This window comes from Elgaria multicarinata, chromosome 2 (genome assembly GCF_023053635.1).
Source record: "Elgaria multicarinata webbii isolate HBS135686 ecotype San Diego chromosome 2, rElgMul1.1.pri, whole genome shotgun sequence".
Classification (NCBI taxonomy): domain Eukaryota; kingdom Metazoa; phylum Chordata; class Lepidosauria; order Squamata; family Anguidae; genus Elgaria; species Elgaria multicarinata.
The window spans coordinates 89,386,853-89,408,222 of record NC_086172.1 but is presented as its reverse complement, the minus strand read 5'-3'; the positions used below and the strand labels follow the sequence as shown (position 1 = coordinate 89,408,222).

The following is a 21,370-nucleotide window of genomic DNA, read 5'->3' as shown; positions in this document are numbered from 1 at the left end:
AAGAATTATAGTTATGAATGTATTAATAAGAGCAAAGTGTAAACCTTTGCTGAGCATCTTCAGTTCCCATTTGTAAGAAGTGGAAGAAGCAGATAATGGATGTTTCCACACAGGCAACTCTGAGCAGTACCCAGCCATTGCTCTTCCGCTGTTAAGCTACATAAGGAATTGCAATTGGCTTTGTGTTCTTCAGGGAGTTTAGTGCTCAGGGGAAACAGCACCACCACCACCACCACCTCCCTCAAATAAACACCTTGATAAAAATGGAAAAGTAGCATGTTTGCTTGTTTTTGAATCTTTTTAAAAATTTCACTAAAATGCTTTTTCACTTCAGAGCTAATGCCTGAATGTTTAAATATTTTTTAACAATATATACATAAGCAAAGAAAAAAAGTAAACATTAAAAGATTAATTCACAAATACAGGGCTAAAATGGTGCTGAATAGAAAGATAATAGGGAAGGTATGCCAAGACATAGATCCATGTTATCTGGCTGATATGACACCTCTTAAAAAGGATGGAAGATGGTGCTAAGGCAATCTACACCTGTAGCAATTGGCTACTGTTCAATTCTTTCTGCAAAAATGAGGATTCTTGCAGTCTGAGAAAAGACCAAAGAAGTATAAGGAAAACATAGGAAGAGGATGATATGGTGGTGAGTGAATAAAGCACAGCTATTCCATTATAAATGCTTAATGTGGAAGCACCCACAATATCTCTCAGGATTAGAGACAGTCAATTAGTACCAGCAGCCAGTGACTTCAACTTTCCTTGGTTTCATTTCATCTTGGTAGCTACTCCAAGTTCTCAATAATTTTTATAAGTATAACATTCTAAGTAAAAACCAAACAAACATCCTGAGGGCCAAGCTACATGTTACACTAATTGTGTAGTGTCTAGCTGAGCCTGATAGTTTTATTTACTCCTGTATAAGTGAGCATGGGCCCGATTCAATTTGGGATAACCACACTCCAGAAAGAGATTATTAAAACTCCCCCTTTCTCTTTGCTCCTCTCTCAGACACACACCCCATGAGAGTGTTAAAAGAAAAATGGGGAATGCCTCCATTGACTTCCCTAGGGCCAAATAACAATTAGCAGAAATTCCATTGAGCTTATTACAGCAATAAAGTTACTAGAAGCAAAAGCAGCAGACAGATGCTTATTGTGAGAATGTGAACACACCAATGTCTTACTCAGCCACGTTTAGCTTTCTGCTGGGATCGTCAAGTGGTGACATTCTGGCCTTAACAGTTGCACCTGACACCTTGGGGCTTTATTCTACCAGAAAGTTCTACCCTATTTAATGACAAACAATCAGCTAGAATGCAGTCTAAACCCTGACCAATCTGTTATATACCCAATGGTGACCACTAGAGAACACCATAGAGCTCTGTACCAAAATAGGCATGGTTATTTTGTAAATATCTTCCCTTGAAATAGGCACTGCCAGGAATTTTTTTTCTTTGTATATTTGTTAAGGGGGAAGAGGGGGGTTCCATTCAGAAGTAGCGTGTAAAGGTCTGTAGTAAGCCACTTTAAAATACTGTGTATGGCAGGAATGGGGAATGTGTGCCTGGCCCCCTATTTGTTGTGGGACTACAATTCCCACAATCCCTCACCATTGGCTATGCCACTTAGGGTCAAGTGTTTCAATCCATCAACATCTGGAATGCCACCCCTGGTATATGTTATCTTCACTACAGGGCAGTAGCCAGCATAGACAATAGTGAGGAATGATGGGAGTTGTGGGCCAAAATATCTGGAGGGCCACAAGTTGCCCATCCCGATTCCTAGACTCATTTTGTAGCGCTCTCCTTCTGGAGCTAGCAGTCATCACTAAGGCAGGAATTATAAACAGGAGTGAGTGGTTATGAATGGTCTCCTGTCAGGGCTAGATCAGTGGTCTGAGGTAAGCTAGGAACCATGAAATCAGCCAAGATGCAAGGCCAAAGAGTAAGTAAGAACTAGAGGGCAAACCGGGAAGCAGAGTCAAGGAGCAAGCCAGAAGTCAGGACTTGAGGTCAACCAAGGACACAGGTTGTACACCAGATCTGAGGAAAGCCTTTTTGCTTGCTTCCTGTACAGGGCTGAAACTATACCAGGGTGTTTTTTAAAGCAAAATTTCCAACTGCACAAATGTCCTGTCAGACCCACCCACCCCCTGCCCAAGCCAAACCCATTATTCTCTTTCATGACTGGGCAGATTGTCACCAACACTAGTAGCACCTTAAACTTAAAGACAGATTGACAGGGCCGTACGGATACCCAGGAAGGAAGACAGATGAAGAGAAGTACACCACTGGTTGTCTCCTACAGCCTCCAAATGAAACAGCCCCTAATTGAAACCACTGCAACAGATCGTCAGTGAACTCCAACCCATCATCAGCACAGACACTTTTCTCACACAAGCCTTGAGAGAACTAACATCTACCCCCTTGTCATGGTCGGATCACTTCCTACTGAGGTTTAGACTCTCGGCGGCCTTTCCCCTCTGCAAGGGTGGGGGGCCTATTAAAATGGTCCGCCCCCGGAGGCTAATGGACTCCGATGGATTCCAGAGGGCTCTGGGGGATTTTCCTGCTGATATGGCCGGTGCTCCTGTCGAAGCCCAGGTCGCTCTGTGGAATGCAGAGATGACTCGGGCGGTTGACACGATCGCGCCCAAGCGTCCTCTCCCTCTGAGCAGAGCCCGGTCAGCTCCTTGGTATACATCTGAGCTGAGGGCGATGAAGCAAGAGGGGAGACGGCTAGAACGCAGGTGGAGGAAAACTCGTGCTGGGTCTGATCGAACACGGGCTAGAGCTCACTATCGAGCCTACTCTGTGGCGGTGAGGGTGGCAAAGAGGCAGTTCTTTTCCACCAGCATTGCGTCTTCTCGGTGTCGTCCGGCGGAGCTTTTCCGAGTGGTTCGTGGCCTGCTACACTCTGGGCCAGGGCGTGAGATAGTTGAACCCTCGGTAGCACGCTGTGACGAGTTTGCACGGCACTTTGAAGATAAAGTCGCTCAGATTCGTCATGAATTGGACACCACACTTAATGCAGCACCACTAGTAGAGGCGTTCAGAGCGCCGTCCGGCTCAGTTTTATTGGATGAGTTTCAGTTATTGAGGCCCGAGGATGTGGACAAGGTGCTTGGCCAAGTCCGGTCGACCACCTGTGTGCTTGACCCTTGCCCCTCGTGGCTCATTACATCAAATAAGGAGGGGATCGCCGGCTGGGTCCAGGAGGTTGTAAATGCCTCCTTGAGAGAGGGAGTGGTGCCGGCCTCTTTAAAAGAGGCGGTAATTAGACCACTCCTGAAGAAGCCTAATCTGGACCCGGAAGATGTAAACAACTACAGGCCGGTGGCTAATATCCCTTTCCTGGGCAAGGTGCTTGAGCGGGTGGTTGCAGGACAACTCCAGGCACTCTTGAATGAAACGGATTATCTAGATCCATTTCAATCGGGTTTCAGGCCTGGTTTTGGAACAGAAACTGCCTTGGTCGCCCTGTGGGATGACCTCTGTCGGGAGAGAGACAGGGGGAGTGCGACCCTGTTGGTTCTCCTGGACCTCTCAGCGGCCTTCGATACCATCGACCATGGTATCCTTCTGGATAGGTTGTCTGAACTGGGAGTTGGAGGTACTGCGTTGCAGTGGTTCCGCTCCTACTTGGATGGCCGATTCCAGAAGGTGGTGCTGGGGGATTATTGCTCTGTGCCGTGGCTCCTAAGCCATGGGGTTCCGCAGGGCTCTATTTTATCCCCTATGCTGTTTAACATATACATGAAGCCGCTGGGGGAGGTTATCCGGAGATGTGGACTGAGGTGTCATCAATATGCGGATGACACCCAGCTCTACCTTTCCTTTTCATCAAACCCAGGTGAGGCAGTGACTGTTCTGAACCAGTGCCTGGGCACGGTAATGGACTGGATGAGGGCTAACAAACTGAGACTCAATCCAGACAAGACGGAGGTACTGTTAGCGGGTGGTTCATTTGTCCGGCGAGGTGATGTTTGCCCTGTCCTGGACGGGGTTGCACTCTCCCTAAAGGATCGGGTCCGTAGTTTGGGGGTGCTCTTCGATCCAGAACTGTCACTTGAGGCACAGGTGAACTCAGTGGCAAAGAGCACTTCGGCTATTGGGCGGTATAAAAATGTAATTAATAAATAAATAAATAAATAAATAAATAAATAAATTGAGAGGCAGACCAGTCTTGGCCTACAGACAACCTCCCAACCTGAAGCGGATGCTAACCAGCAATAGTACAGAGGAACCAGACCATGTAACAGACCCAAGCGCCAATTCTGCCCCCACATCTATTCAGGCAACACTGTCACAGGGCCCAACAACATCAGTCACACCATCAAGGGTTCTTTCACCTGCATCCTTATATAATTTGTGTTACATGCCATCCCCGACTTTATCTATTGTTAAGTTCTTATTGAACACATACACATAACACATGTCTTATTTTTTGTCACCACTTTTTTCAACTGCACATTATCAGTTTTCCAACTGCACATTTTGTGTCCAGCTGCACACTAAAAAAAAACCCTGAACTACACCACTTTCTCTCACAGGTCCAGGTTTACCTCACACAGGTCCAGCAGCTCCTGGCATCTCCCCATTAAGTGTGACATAGGTCTGGATCACTTGGAGGTTGTAATCATGGTGCAAAATAGGAGTTAGTCCACAGGTTGCAGCCTGACACTATAACTATTTCAGCAGAGAAGGGTGTTTCTGTGACTGTGCACAAGAGGCAGAGTCTGAGACCCAACTCAAGCACATGTAGTCCTTTAGAGTGCAGGTAGGGATATCATAAATCAGAAAACATCAGAGAGCGATCTTGGCTGAAACACATTCCCTTAACGTCTTCTAGCTCTCTGTGTGCATAGAATTTTATTTTTATGTGAGGAGCAGCATCAAACATAATAATATAATAGTATATTTATTTATTACCTGCCTCTCCCTCTGGATCGAGGCAGGGTACAACACAAATGCAAACAACGCACAGGTATTGCTTTAACCCAGGACAGCCAAGGCACATTAGAATATTGTTTGTGACTTCGCCATCATAAATAAAAATTCACATGTATGGGGGTCTCTTTTGTTCAAAGAGTCCCCTCCCATTTCCTGCATGCCACATACCTATTCTCCCACAGTTATCATCTCAGCTGGAGCCTCATTGGCATGCTCATCTAAAAGCAGCCATAGAAAACATTACAGGCTATGTTTTAAAACAAAGTTTCATTTAACTATAACCATTAGCCATGTCGACTCACAAAGCTGACATTTATTTATTTTTGTAAGGATCCAGCTACTGAGAGACCATTCATCCCATGGTTGCTTCGTCAGGATCACTTTTTCATTGGTCTAGATCTAGGAGAGATTCCACTGCAGGAAGAGCCCTACTGCATAGCAACATAAGATTTTTTTTTAATAAGCCCTATTCCCAAGGCTTTCCTGATTATGTTAATGGCTGACTCAGTCAGATATCCGAGTAAAAGAGGATTAGCGAAGCCAAAGAAGTGGTGCTGAAACAAACTACTCCCAGATGGAAAGGACATGGTGAGATTACCCACAGGCATGATGGGTAGTGGGAAGCAACCGCCCAGAGCTCTCAAGATGTCTCAATCACCCTGGACAAACAGAAATCACCCCAGAGTGCAGGACACGGAATAATGGGCTCAAGTTACAGGAAGCCAGATTCTGGCTGGACATCAGGAAAAACTTCCTCACTGTTAGAGCAGTACGACAACGGAATCAGTTACCTAGGGAGGTTGTCGGCTCTCCCATACTAGAGGCATTCAAGAGGCAGCTGGACAACCATCTGTCAGGGATGCTTTAGGGTGGATTCCTGTATTGGGCAGGAGGTTGGACTCAATGGCCTTATAGGCCCCTTCCAACTCTACTATTCTATGATTCTATGAAATGTTCGTGTTTAATCTCTGAGGTAGGAAGGAAGGGTCACGTGCTCTCAGTAAAATCCCAACAGCATACATACAGGATAATGACTGACTAGCCAAAAGTTGCCTGAGCTGTACAGAGAAGAAGGACATTGTCATAATGTGAAATATGTTTCTGTTGGTGCTGAAAACTGGGCTTAAAGGATTTGCTTACTGTATTTGGGGCTCAGGCCCCACCTCTGCCTCGATCCAAAGGGAGAGGCGGATAAGAAATAAATAAATATGTTGTTTTTGTTGTTGTACTCAGTCTTTTGGGCAGGTTACCCATCCTTTACCAAGCTTCCCATGGCAACCATTTTGTGGTGGTGCCCAGGGCAGTTTCTCAAATTGCCAAATGCACCCACGGTTCCTCTGCTTGAACCACTCCACCATTCCTCTTCCAGTCTTCACAACAGGGCGCTATCCCAGACCCTCACCCCAGTGCTACTTCGCTATTCCCTTCCCTGCAGAACGGAAGAGAATTTATCTTTCTGAAATGCTCCTGGTTTCAACAAGCGGCACCGTGGCATGAATTCAATTTCACGCTTGCTGAGTGGATGGTGGGTGAGCCCAGCGGCAGGCTTGCCAAGGTTATTGGCCACTGGTCAGGCCATAGGCAGGGTTGTAACACGCTTCAATGGAAAACAGTGAGCTTTCTGGCTAGGGCTGTTTCCTTGTGCATCTGAGGCCTTATTATCCAGCTGCTTGACAAGCCTGGGAAGCTAACCAAGACCGAAGTAGCGCTGGACTGTTTCCAAGTACAAGGATAGATCCCCAGCAGATGTCACCGATGTAGCTTGACCGGCCTTACTGAAGCTGTGTTGATGTACATCAGCTGGGCATCTTGCCCTGAGGATAAGGCAGAGAAGCCAGGACTGCTTAATAGGTTTATGAAGTCATTACAGATTGGAAGGGACTCTTTATAAATAAATAAATAAATAAATAAATAAATGTCATTCAACCTGCCACCCAGAGCATGATTGTCTTGCACTCCCTGATTTGGTCAAATGTTTTTGCTAGGGCTGTGCACCGCCTCAGGCTGAATCCCCGAAACCGAGGTGAAGTGGGCTGATTCAGGAAGCTGAATAAGGAAGCTGCCTTATACTGAATGGGACCCTCCAGTATTGTCAACACTGACTGGCAGCAGCTCTCCAAGGTTTCAGAGAAGAATTTTTCCAGCCTTCCCTGGAGAGGCCAAGAATCGAAACTGGGACCTTCTGCATGCAAAGCATGTGTTCTACTGAGCTATGGGTAGGGTGACCATATGAAAAGGAGGACAGGGCTCCTGTATCTTTAACAGTTGTATTGAAAAGGAAATTTCAGCTGGTGTCATTTGTATATATGGGGAACCTGGTGAAATTTCCTCTTCATCACCACAGTTAAAGTTGCAGGTGCCCTGCCCTCTTTTAAATCTGGTCACAGTATAGCTGCAGTATAGCTCCTGCAGTTTTAACTGTTGCGATGAAGAGGAAATTTCACCAGGTGCTGCATGAATACAAATGACACCTGCTGAAATTCCCTTTTCTATGCAACTGTTAAAGATACAGGAGCCCTGTCCTCCTTTTCATATGGTCACCCTAGTTGTACCCAATATTAGTCGTACACAGGGCCAAAACAGACATTACTTTAAATCTGTGTCTTGCAGCTATCTTTGTTTGTTTTTCATTTTTTACACTTGGATTTGGGCCCTAGCATGTGGGGTAAGAGGATTTTAAAGCGCCAGATTGCCCTTCATCTACTCTAGAGTAAAAAAATGACCAAAAGATGTAGTTGCTAGATACAGATTTGAAGTAATGTTTGTTTTGACTCTTCGAATAGGCCCGTTGAAGTAAATAGGAATTCAGTTCATCATCATTAACTTAAGTCCCATTTATTTCAATGGATCTATTCTAAGTAAGACAAAAAGTGGATACAAGCCATTCTTCTCACTATGCAGCGACTTCTGATACTCACAATTGGAAAGTAGGATCCAAGTGGCTATCGCATCTAGGCCGTACTCCCAATATGGTGCGACCTCTCAAATCTAGCAACAATGGCTCTTCTTTTAGTACTTGTCAAGAGTCCTTGACAGCCTGTCAGGGTAATGCAGGACATGGTCATTCTTGCTAGATTGGGCTAGAAGGTTAGAGATGTTATTATATTACATGGTATAAACATATTCTGTTAAAGATCCTGAAAAATGTGCAGATGTGTTGCATTTAAAAGTAAATTTTCCAGGAATGTACAACTTGAAGTTAAGAATTCCAGATTTCTACGGGTGTGGGTGTGTGCACAAGTTAGTTGCCAGATAGTGAAGAGGTGGCTTGATTTTGCCAATGGCTCCTTGCCTTGCTTGCTTTGAACATAAACTGCCATTTTTAGCTCATGAAGCTGTGTGCTGGAGTGACAACTGTTACCCATAGGACCTTCTCTTCTGCTGCTCCCAGACTGTGGAATGGCCTGCCGGAGGAGATTCATCAACTTGACAGTCTTTCACAATTTAAAAAAGCAATAAAGACTGATCTATTCCAGCAGGCCTATCCAGTGAAATTTTAGAATGTTTTTAGGATGTTTTAAGGATGTTTTACACAAGTAATAGAAGGCAGTAGTTATTAAGTAGTACTATATAAGGTGCCAAGAGGCACACAACTACTCCAAACACCAATAAAAAGTGATAATTATCAAATAACCCATTTATTTACAATTTGTAAAGATATGTAAAACGAACTGATGTGTATCAAAGTGGTTAACAATCACGATGTTGGGTACTATAATAACCAATAATATATACCAAACATGAAAGAGTACAATTATAATACAATCCAACAATATTACAGACTTTTATAACACTTAGCACCTAAGACAATACCATCAGAATAATATATATATACAGAAATAGGGTTTCTTCTCATTTTCTATTCTTTTCAGCGTTGTCAATGCATGATAGGAATTTGCAATTAAACTTCCCGTTTACGCTGTTCCAGCTTCTTCGGACTCAACGCCATATCAGCTAATACACTCATTAGAACTGCTTCTGTCTTGGGGAAACAATCCCTCCAGTAAAACTTGGCTTCATTATTTGTTATAGTCTTGGACAGACCGCGATGTTTTAATCATGTATGGTATGTTTTTAATCAGTTTTTAATGTGTATTTTATATCATGTTTTAGACTGTTTGTTTTAGACTTTGAATGGTTTTGGTTTTAGTTTTTGTGAACTGCCCAGGGACCTTCGGCTATTGGGCAGTATAAAAATGCAATAAATAAATAGATAAATAAATAAATTACATAAACCTAGAAAAAAAGATCCCCAAAAGGTTAGGTAGATCCTCAAAACAATGGCTGGATTATGAAAGAACACTCTTTTATAGAGGGCAGCCCTCTGTTTAAAGAGCTGACAGAGGATGGTCCTCTATTGTGAAAGTGTCCTCTCTTTGAAGGGCAATCCAAATCCAGTTTAAAGATAAATAAAAAAAAAACCATCTGAAGCATGAATGGGGCCTCAATGTTGCCCATCAACATCACCTGGACAGCAGACTGACCAAGGCACACAGGTCACCTGGACACAGTCTTCCACACTATGGTGAGATGAACTGTATTTATATTGAAAATACAATAATTATTTTTGAATCTGTATGTGTAGATCCCTGTCCTCTTTTGTTCTCTGTTTTGGCAATTCCAAAGAGGCCAGCCTAAGTCAAATGTTCTATCCTTATTTAAGCAAATGGCAACTGTAAATCAGATGGTATTTTAAAATACAGTCACTTGAGTTTGACTCCATTTTATATAGTTTACACAGTTGTAGGTTTGAGGTGTGTATTATATTATATTATATTATATTATATTATATTATATTATATTATATTATAATGCCAGACGGGGATTGTTGCATTTACAGACAGACACAAATTAAAAAATCACAAAGAAAAACCTGCAACACTGTATGAGCTTGGCGGTGCACCAAGTATTTTTATGCTCACTGATATCTGTATTGATGCTGTCCAAGGAATTTTTGCTTTATTAACGTTTGGCTGAAACTTGAGACTATTTTGAAAACTGGGGGGACAAAATGACAGGAAGAGTGCCAGGGACAGGCTGACGTGTGTTCATGCAAACAGGTGCTGTCTCCTTTTCGTTGTGAACAAAGAGGATTCTCTGACTGAGCAAGCAGCCCAGCCAGGCAGGACAGGTCTGATCCTTGCTAGTATCTGACATCATTCAAGGTCAGTCCCTGCTCAGTCCATTTATTTTCTTCCAGGTTTGTAAGAACACCTGACAGCTCAGGTATTTCCTGGCTTTCCTAAATAAAGTCTGTTTCCTCAGCTATGCGTTTTAATAAACATGGGACTGCCACCCAAAATCACAGCCCGCTGTCAAGTTCTCCCACTTTACCCCTTCCATAACAGGTAGTAAAACGTCTGACAGTGTTGAACAACAATGTTGAGCAGAGATGGGTAAAGTGCACAACATGGCTACATCAAGACTCAGGCAAGTTTAACTTCACCATTTATTATTGTACGTGTTATGCCATTCTCAGCAGCAGTCTTATGCAATTGAACCAAATCTGCATGTGTGTGTGACAAAAGGGCAGTGGTGAAAATGAGCAAGACCTGGGCAGTTACAGACAGAGTACAACCAATGTTCCGGGGAAAGTCTGTCACCGTGAGCTCAGAGTAGTTAGCATATGGTTTCCAGGTAGTGCTGAGGGTCAAGGGTTCACACATGCATGCTCACTACTTGATGACTGTCACATAATTTGCATGTGTGAATGGGCCAACAAAGATCTAATGAACTGTGTTATGTCATCTTATCACAAAACATTTTTCAGGGAGCTAGCCCACAAGAACATCAGGGCCCTACCATATCGTATAGATTCATCTAGTCCAGCATTCTCTTTTCAACAGTGGCCAGTAAAATGCCTCTAGGAAGCCAACAAACATAGTGTGAATGCCTTGGCCCTCCTCTACAGAGCAGTGTCAAAAAAAATTTTTGTCACCACCACCTCAACACCTTATTTGGTGGCAGGGCAGCTGCTAAAATGATCATGGGGGTGGGAGCAGATGAGGCATGCAGCCGATCTGTTGCCCACGCCTGGTCTAAGTCTTTTAAGCTAGAGGCTATCATCACATCTTCCATAAACTAGCTGTACATAAAGTGCTTCCTTTTATTTGTCCTCAAGTGCAGCTATCTGTTCGTTCTCTCCATCGTCACCCTCTCTCTCAATTTTCCATTGGAAGAGGAAGCCCCCAAACAGCTTCCTCAGACAGCTAAGGAACCAGGTACGTCATTGCACAACATCTCCAATCTTTCTTCTCTGTATTTCTCAGGCAAGGTAATTTCCCAGCCTCTTGTTGAGCAGTTTCTCCATTAAAGGTGGGACGTTCAGCAGCACCATTTAGTACGAGGTTTCAATCATTAGTCTGCTGGCATAAGGAGAACTTGCCGGAGTGATTCACATGACAGTCATGCTCAGTGAGTCAGCCTCTGAGAGAAACTGCAGCTCACAAGGGAGGATGAGAAACCTAGCTGGCCCCAAGCAGCCCCTTCTTCTCTCTAACTGAAAAAGCATGCCAGCATCAGGGTCTCGGATGGTGCCCCTTTGGGTACAAGGTACTGAGACACTTCCAAAATGCAGAGTTTTTGAAGAGCTGTATGTGTGCAAGAAAAAGACCATGGCCAAAAGCAGGGGCAGTAACCACCCAAGCACCGTTGTTAAATACATTTGCATATATTTACATAATGTATATGGTTTGTGCCAGTTGCAAGTTTGGAGTGAGAATTTGGATGATGATTTAAGCACAGTCCCAGGTCAATGTAAAGATTATCCAAGCCATGCACTCGGGAACGGAAAGTTTGTACCAGACCACAAAAGGGATAAGATGCAACTCAATTTTATTAATTACAAGTGCAATGCATCAACCCACAAGGCTCCAACCACAACAGCAGATAATTACTGGAAAACAATTGCATTCTGCACCTAAGTGACCCTCACTACGACACCCATATCTTCATTACGCTATCTTTAAGCATAATATTTCACACTGACTCAGCTCCACGGCTTCACTTCTGTCAGGCCAATAAGGCTTTCATAGACTTGATGATTAGAGAGGAAATGAGGAAGAATACACAGGGATAACGCAACTGTGAAAGGGCCTGGCCCAAGAAATTTTGCTGCCTGAGGCGAAGCCATTCCATATGCAGAAGCCAACCATATTAAGCGCTGAATCTCACTTCAGCACTGCCAATTGAACAGTGTCATCCTCCACCACACCTGAAAGCAGCAGGTTGGCTTAGGGGGTATAAGGCAAGTCATGTGACACACACAGCTCTGCCCTCCAACAACTTGCCACCACTCCTCACCCTCTAGCATCTCTTGCCTGAAGCAGCCACTTCACTCTGCCTATTAGTAGGGGCAGCCCTGCTTGTATGACAATAACTGTGTAAGAGTAAGGAACAATGGACTGGTCATTTTGGGAAGGAATGTCCACTGCATCCAAACCAGAGATCAGGAATCTGTGGCATTTATTTATTTATTTATTTATTTATTTATTTATTTATTTATTTTATTACATTTATATACCTCCCCACAGCCGAAGCTCTCTGGGCGGTTCTCTCTGCCAGCTATTGTTGGGCTACACCTCCCTGTACCCCCCTCACCTTTAGCCATGCTAACTAGGGCTTATGGGAGTTGGAGTCTAACAACATCTATAGGGCCACAGGTACCCCACCCATGATCCAGAGCTGGAGTCCTGACTGACGAGAGTGCAGAACAAACAGTTGTGATACAAAATTATATCTTTAAAGCCAGGAATGGAATGGTATAGGAGGAGGATGCATTCATGGTCGGCCGGAGATATTTTGCTGCTTGAGGTGTAGGACAAGATGGCGCCCCTTTCCCCTCATCCCATGTATTGAAGCTGACTGGACTGGCAGTTGAACACTGCCACTTCAACACTGAGGATGGGACAATATCTTCCACTGCATCTGAGGGCAGCAAGCTAGGTTAGGGTGTGTGCAGGGCAGGCCACCTGGCACCCAAATGGCCGTGGCCTCCCTGGCCCTTAGCATCAGTTGCCCGGAGCATCTGTCTCACTCTGCCTTATGTGGTAGGACCAGCCCTGGAAGCACCAATACTGCTCCTGAAACTGTTTGAGATGCTGGGTAGCATCACAAGAAAGGCTGGTTCGTACATGCACATACAGCACCTAAGCTCGCTACACAGGCTCTTAAATGTGTGTGAACTGACTCCCTCTAAAACACTGTGTCCAAAGCAAGGTGTGGCAATATGAAAATTCTCTCTGCGATATTATATCTGCAATGATTCAAACATGCGAGCCATTGCTCAGTGGTAGAGCACGTGTTTTGCACGTAGAAGGTGCCAGGTTCAGTCCCTGCCGTCAGCAGTTAAAAGGATCAGAAAACAGGTGATAGGAACATCTCCTGCGCTAGAGACCCTGGAGAACCACTGCCAGTCAAGAGTAGATAGATGGCTTTTATTATTAATTTCCCGTTTTAATGTAGAGAAGTTTTTTGTACACCTGTTTGTTTTTGTAGGCTTTGTAAATTTTTGATTGTTTTGAGTTGGGTATTGCTGATGGAGTAAAGGGGCAATCCAAATATATCTTAAATTAATTAATTTAGGGTGCAATCCTATGTGTAGTTAGACAGGAAAAAGTGCTACAACTCCCTGCATTCCCCAGCCAACCTGTACCAGAGGGACCAGTGCTCTGATATCACAGCATTAGACAGCTTCATATGACATTGCAGAAATCAAGTGATGCGCATGCATGCACGAATCCCCTCCAACAATTGCACCTGTGTCCTGTGGCTGGGCCACACATGGTTGTGTTTTTAGCTATGTCCCATCATTCCCTGTAACTGTTCACAAGGTTTTCTCAGAAACTTTGATGAAGGCATTAACACTTTATGTAAAAGCAGTAAGTAAGTCCTAATGCTAGTCATCTACCACCATCCATGAAGGAAAATGTGCAAGTCTTTTTCGTACAGCCACAAAATCTGTTGCTTTCTGTAGAATTTTAGAATCCTTACGCATATCTCTTCTCAATATTAATTTGCTTTAATTGTGAAAGGGAATATACATTGCTTTAGTTAAACTAAACAGTACGTATTCATTCCATTAGGGATTCTTTGATCAACCACATGTCTAAGGTATACTAGATCCTTAGTTTATATTTTGATATAATAAACACCAGCCTTTGAGAAGGCAGGTTCAAGGCTTTTATTAGAGAAGCTGTTCATTAACCCCTTACCTAGTATCTATACATGGACACAAATGAGAGCGGAGTTAACAATACAATCACACACACACACACCTGCTCAAAGGTTATTCCCATTGGCTTGTATCCAATGTTAGTCCTACTTACAGTAGACCTATTGAAATGAATGGTGCTTAAGTTAGACTAACATTAGGTGAGACCCATTAGATACAACCCATTTGTTCAATGGAACGCACTTCCAGGTAAATTTGCAGCTTAGTGCACTTAAATCCATTGATTTCAATGTGCTTTAGTCTGTGTCAGTTTATGAAGCCTGCATTGGTATTAACAATAATAATTTCAGCCAATTAGCTCTCAGCTTCTTGTCTTTGATCTTTAATAAGAGAAGATTAATGGGCAGGTATCCTTATCCGAGCTTTGTGAGTTACTGAAGGCCTCAAATTTTCTTGACTCAGATCCACCTGGTGTTTAAGATGGTCTCATTATTCCAGGAACAGTCCTGGATATGAGCAGAAAACAAGTGCATTAATGCCTTCCATATAGATTTAACATATACAAGCTCTGAACCTCTACTGCACTACAATAGCAAATCTACAGTTCTTCTATCTGCTCTATTTGGCCTATACTAATTTCTCAACCTTTATGGAGCCTAGGTGAGAATAAACCAGGTTATATATCAATGTAACAGCCTGGAGAGTTTCGGTATAGAAATGTAATAAATGAAATTAAAAAGAAAGAAATTGTGCTGGCTGACAGTATAAATAAATAGAAAATGAACAAAATAATCAGTGATGGACAGTGTTTTATTTCAGCACCACTTTGCAATAATTAGTCATTTTGAGGCCTGTGGTAACAATACAGAGCCAGTGTGGTGTAGTGTTTATAGTGTTGGACTGGGAGTCGGGAGATCTGGGTTCTAGTCCCCACTTGGCCATGGAAACTCACTGGGTGACTTTGGGCCAGTCACTGTCTCTCAGCCCAACCTACCTCACAGGATTGTTTTTGTGAGGATAAAATGGAGAGGAGGAGAATTATGTATGCCGCCTTGGATTCTTTGGAGGAAAAAAGGCGGAATATAAATGCAATAAATAAATAATAACAGTAGTGGCTTAGACATCTGCTTGGGAGGGATGGGGTCCTTCTCAAATGAACAGCGCAATCTTATACATGTTTACTGAGAAGTAAAGTCCCACTCTGTTCAGTGAGACTCACTCCTAGGTAAACGTGAGTAGGATTGCAGCCTAAGTCTTTCAGGCTATTCTGACTGTTCCTGAAAGGCAAGACTTTGCAAACTATTTATTCCAAAGGAGTACAACCTGCCAGCTGCATGCACCCCCCAAAAGCTCCCCATACATTGTCACGTCTGCCAGAGTTAAAAAAGGAGCCGGGGGTGCGGGTGCGTGGGAATTGCAGCCAAGCAGTACTGAGCATGTGTGGGCAGGACGACGTGGCAGCGGAGAGGCGGTGGCGGCAGTGGCGGCAGCGGGGGAAGGCAGCTAGAACAGCCTATTGACTTGCTGGAAAAAGAAAAGAGTATGGTGGATAGAGTGGCACATTTTGAACACCATTCTGGAACTCCTCCGGACAATTCTGTGTGCTGGGAATGTATCACTGCTTTACTGAGTAATCACAGTTTTGCTGTCTGAACCATGGAATTTTTTATTTTTGGGGGGTAGATGTGAAGCCTATTTGTCTCATATTTCCTTCAACAAAACAAAGAAAATGAAAAGATTCAGTTCCAACATATTACTTATAACTTTTTCTTTACTTTGTAGGTTATGGGCCTGGTCTGAAGGCACATGAGGCAGCCATCTTGCTGAAGCTAAGCAGTTTTGGGTCTGGTCAGTGCTTGGAAGGAAGTCCGTCTGGAAATCCCACATCGCCACCTTGAATTCCAAGATGGAAGAAAGGTGGGATGTAGATGTAAAATAATAATAATAATAATAATAATAATAATAATAATAATAGAAGACTAGAAGATGATTTGACTTATTTGACTTCTTCTGAATTTTGGCCCCACCTACTGTTGTGATGAGGCCCCTGACAGGTTTCCACAAAGGAAGGTGGGCCTCAGCACAAAACAGGTTGCTCATCCCAGATTGATTCATTTTTGTAATGAATTAAATTGTTATGTTCTCTCTTTCTCTCTCTCTTTCTCTCTCAAACCCACTTTGAGTGTAGAAATTGCAAGAAAGAGCTATTTATTTATTTATTTATTTATTTATAGGACTGTGCCGGAACTTTCGGATCTGGCCCGAACCGCTTCAGGTCAATCCACCCCTGCCCCGCTCCACGGAGCGAGATCTGGAAGGGCAGATTGAGATTTTGTCCCCCCCTTCCCTACTTACTTGCCTCTGCGGTAGGCGGCAGAGGCAGGTAAGTGGGGAAGGGGGGCAAAATGGGGCCCGAACAAGCCCCCCTCCCCCCTTACCTGGCTCCACCGCTGTCGCTGCACGGACTGCGGCGGCGGTGGCGAAGCCAGGTAAACCCCCTCCCCCCACACTTACCTTCCTCCGACGCCAGCTTGAAACGAGGGCAGGCCTCAAAACGGCCTGCTCTTCCGGCTTGAGCCCTGTCCTCAGTTCAAGCCAGCGCCAGACCGCGTCAGAGGAAGGTAAGCCCCCCTCCCCCCCGGCCCCTTACCTGGCTCCGCCGCCGTCACCAGGTGAGACCCCCTCCCCCCTCACTTACCTGTCTCCAGAGCTCCGGATCAACACGAACCGCTTCATGTCGATCCGCAGCTCCCCCGACCCGATCCGGATCTGCCTTTGGCAGAGGCAGATGGGGTCACTCCGCTCCTGCTTCGCAATCCGAAGCGGTGCGGAGCGCAGCCCTATTTATTTATTCATTTATTTATCTTCAGATGTATATCACGCCTTCCCAGGCAAAATGCCCGCTCAAGGTAGCTTTGAAATATTTTCTTTCCTGTGACATATTTTTAGACTGTAAATCTTTTAGGTAAGGGACCTGTCAGACCTGCTTTTTCTTTTAAGTGCCGTGTACATAAATGGTAATTACAAATATAATACAGAACTATCCTTAATAGGACACTGTTTTGAAACTTTATTTCTTGTGCTACAATCTCAATGCAATCTCAGGCTTGTGAAATAGTTACAGATGGTTGTGGATTTATTGGGCAAGAAACGTATATGTAGAGAGGCTCTTAGAGTAATTACTCGGGCAGAGCAAAATTACTGCCTGCAGCATGGGGGAAGCGAGAGCCACATCTAGAGCACCGGCCAGCTTCCTGTGGCCAGAGCTGGAGGTCTGGAGGTGCAGCTTATGCTTTTCATTCTTCTCCCCCACCCCGCCAATTATATCCTGTGGGAGGAGATTAACTACACCAGCTCCAGGACTAGTGTAGCTGAGAGCTCCTGAGGGGTGTTGGTGTTGGAGGAACTTGGGGGCCTTTGAGTCCTTGGTATCCAAGGCTGCCTCCATCTGCTCCTGACATACACACACACACACACACTTTTGACCCTACTGCCAGTGAAACTCCACCAGCAGTGCTATTACACTGGCAGAGCTTTCTGGAGGCACACAGGAAGAATCTTCTGGAGCATAACTGCCAGCCAGCCAGCAGACATCCTCTCTACTGTTGGAGAAGGACTTATGCCAGTTCCTATAGCTTAGGGTGACCATATTTGGGAAACCAAAAAAGAGGACACCTAGTGTGTGTGTGGGGAAGCAGCTTTCTGAGTCCTGCAGAAAGTACATTATTCCCCTGCCACCTTAACGAACCCGATTGGAGTGGAGGAGGGGAAACGATTTCATTCTGCACCACCACCATCCACTCCAATGGGGGCCTTTTCTATAATGTCCACGAATGACCCACTTTCCCCTTTAAGACCTCAATTGGAGCTCGGGGTGGGGGAATGATGTGCCTCAAGAAAGCATGTCACTCCCTCCTGCCATGCTAATGGCAGCCTTAAAGAGGAAGGTGTGTCATTCCAGGACATTATTGAAAATTATAGAAAATCCCCCCTGACACCATGGAAAGAACAAAAACCAGGACAAATCCGGGGAAATCCTGACAGTTGGTCACCCTACTATAGCTGCTCAGCCATCCTTTAGAACTGCAGCCTTAGAGTAATTATTACCATATGATGCCTTCGACAGAACCCAATATCACTTTGGGCTTTGGTGCTGCAATATCATATATTCTGCAATAATATAATACAGGGGTAGGCAATGTTTTGGGCCTGATGGACTCATTTGGCAATCTGAGCAATTGTCCTGGGCACCACCACAAAATGGGCATGCTGCAGATTAAAGCATCAGCCTGCAGTCAAACCCCTTGGTGATTTTTGTTCACGTTACGCCAACAAAAAGTGTTGCATGGCATTGCAAAAAAGGGGGGAAAGCAAGCACCAGAGGAGGCTGGAAATGCTTTGATTCTGCAGCAGACTTAGCCCTTCCTGCCATAGAGGTTTTATGACTCAGCATTTTGAAGCCCGGAGTTGTCAGTAATATTTATTTATTGCATTTCTATACAACCCAATAGCTGAAGCTCTCTGGGCGGTTCACAAAAGTTAAAAGCATCAAATATAATTTAAAATATAAAGCAAACAACAGTATAAAAACACAATATAAAAGCACCACCAGGATAAAACCGAGCAGTAATGCAGAGATTTATACAGATTTAAAATACAGATTTAAAACAGCAAAGTTAAAAGACTAAGATGACAAACTATTAAAATACTGGGGAAATGTAAAGGTCTTCACCTGGCAGGTGAACCGCTCTAGGTGCCAGGCGAACCTCTCTAGGGAGTTCATTCCACAGCCAGGATGCCACAGCAGAGATGCCTCATTTCCTTTGCCAGGGGCTCACGGAGAAGGACTCCTGAAAATGATCTTAAGGTCCAGGCAGGTACATATGGGAGGAGATAACTGGGCCCCAAGCTGTTTGGGGCTTTGAAAGTTAATATCAACATTTTGAATGGGGCCCAGACCTGGACTGGCAGCCAGTGAAGCTGGAAGAGGACTAGCATAACGTGGTCTTATTGGCTAGTCCCTAAGTTAGTGGAATGATATGAATGTGGGGCTGCAGGAGGTGACGTTTTGTCCTTTGTCTCAGGCAGCAAAATACCTTGGGCCAGCCCTAATAGAATCAAAACGTGGAGTGGAGATAGTAGGATCATGCCTCTAGGCCCTTCTGCAAAGGGTCTGTGCACGTGCAGGTTGCGTGCATGAATATGGACATAAGTCAAACTGTGACTGAATGTTTGTTTTATCCTAATTTTGCCATAATGTCAACTATATCCCACATCTATGTGAAGCAATTGCTTTGATCACAGAACCATTTCCCCAGCTTCGTGTGACTGTAAAAAATGAGATCCAGTAGTAGCCACAATCTCAGGGCCAAGCTAACCATGCTGTGGGAGATCTATGATGAGGAGTCCTGTAGTTTATTAAAAGGTTAACAGCAGCTATTTCTGGTGGAGTTTGGAATCAGATTGTGACTATGGCACTAATTGAGGAGGTTTTAAGCGAATGGATCCCCAACATGGTGCCCAAAGGCACCCAGGATTTTTTAAAATCCATTTTAAATATGCATATGTGGATTTGTATGAAATTGTTTTAACTGGTTTAATAGTTTTACTGCTTTTAAATTATATATTGCTTTAACTTGGTTCATGGTTTAATTTGTTTTTAGCTGTGTATATTTACTGTTTTATACTGTATGCTTTTATCTGTACGCTGCCCTGAGATCTTATTGATATAGGGCGGGATATAAATGTTTTAAATAAATAAATAAATAAATAAATAAATAAATAAATAAATAAATGCATACAGCTGTTTAGCAATTATACATGAGCTTTAACAAAAGGTGACGTCTCTGTGCCACATATGGAAAGTGTTGTAAGGTCCTCATTGCACTATAGGAAGTGAGTATTTATCTTTCCAATGTTACAACAATGTAATATCAGGCTTTTAGCTGTCAAAAATGTGCAGGGAATCCAACTATGCTGACCATTTGTTAATTTCCACGAAATAATTTAAAAGAGCGCGTACATCAGTGAATATTAAAGACTGTTCCACAACAACAAAAATTCTGTGTAATGACCTCCCTGCAAAAAGAACCAAGGACCGAACTTTGCCAAAACATATGTTGAAAAGAAGCATTCGCTGTATTGCACCACCAGAAATTAACTGAATTAGATAATCCCTTATGAAATAGATGTTGTGGTGTCCAGTAGACACGAAGCAAAAGTTTCTGCTGAATTAGGGTGACCATATTTTGGAAACCAAAAAGGAGGACAACATGGTCGCCCCCCAAGGGGGCGTGTCCAGTACCAAGGGGGCATGCCCACCCAAACATAGCCTTGGTCACATGTCTGATTTTACAGCACACATTTAAGACAAATCTGTTCTACATAACTTCTTAATGTTAGAATCACTGAAATAAAGAACAGGTGAGAGATTCAATGTATCTGAAATTAACTTCACTCACTCCTACTTTTGTAAGTTTTGCTGTACTTTGAAGATTTTGCTATACTCTGTGTGTTACATTCTCCCCTTCCCTCAAATATCTTTTCTGACTGTATCTTCACTCATTGCAAGCTGCTGTTGTTGTTAACAGGGTTTGCTACTGACTGGCCGGCCGGATGGCTGGCTTTTTTAAATTTCAATTTTTTAAAAAAGCTTGTGTATAATTGTCACAAGTTTCTCTACTCTAACATTAGGGTGGGTGTTGTGGCAGTGAACCCTGCTTTGCCCATTCACACTTCTCACTTATACACATTAGCTTCTCAAGGCTTGTGTGTTGGCACCACTTTGCACATCCAGACTTTGAACTGTCTACTTCCTGCACAAACATGCAACTCTGAGACCCTCTTCCTAATGCCCTGCGTTGCATGCCAGCACCATGGGGCTAAGTTACAATAGATGTCTCTGGGTTGTCTGTGCAGCCTCTGTTGTCTCTCACTCTAAGTCATTGCAGACAAACAAAAGCCTCCAGCCTCAAACCATCTCTCTCTCTCTCTCTCACTCTCTCTCTCCCCCCAAAATCTCCCAATGGTCCAGCTAGGCTGCACACTTGTGGCTTGGAATATTGCTTATTGCAGATTATTGCATGGTCATGTCTGGTGACTCTTACATTATTATTATTATTATTATTATTATTATTATTATTACCCACCTTTTGCCCAATACTTTAAAAACCTCTCCCACCAGCCGCCTCCACCTCCTCTCCTCTTGCACAACTTTGATGCACTCATAAAACACT

The 21,370-nt window shown here is 43.8% G+C and overlaps 1 protein-coding gene across 1 annotated transcript in view; it reads left to right on the top strand.

Annotated features, from left to right (window-relative positions):
• IGF2 (insulin like growth factor 2) overlaps positions 1-21,370 on the top strand; it is a 960,921-nt gene that overhangs the window by 720,168 nt on the left and 219,383 nt on the right. The window lies entirely within an intron of this gene.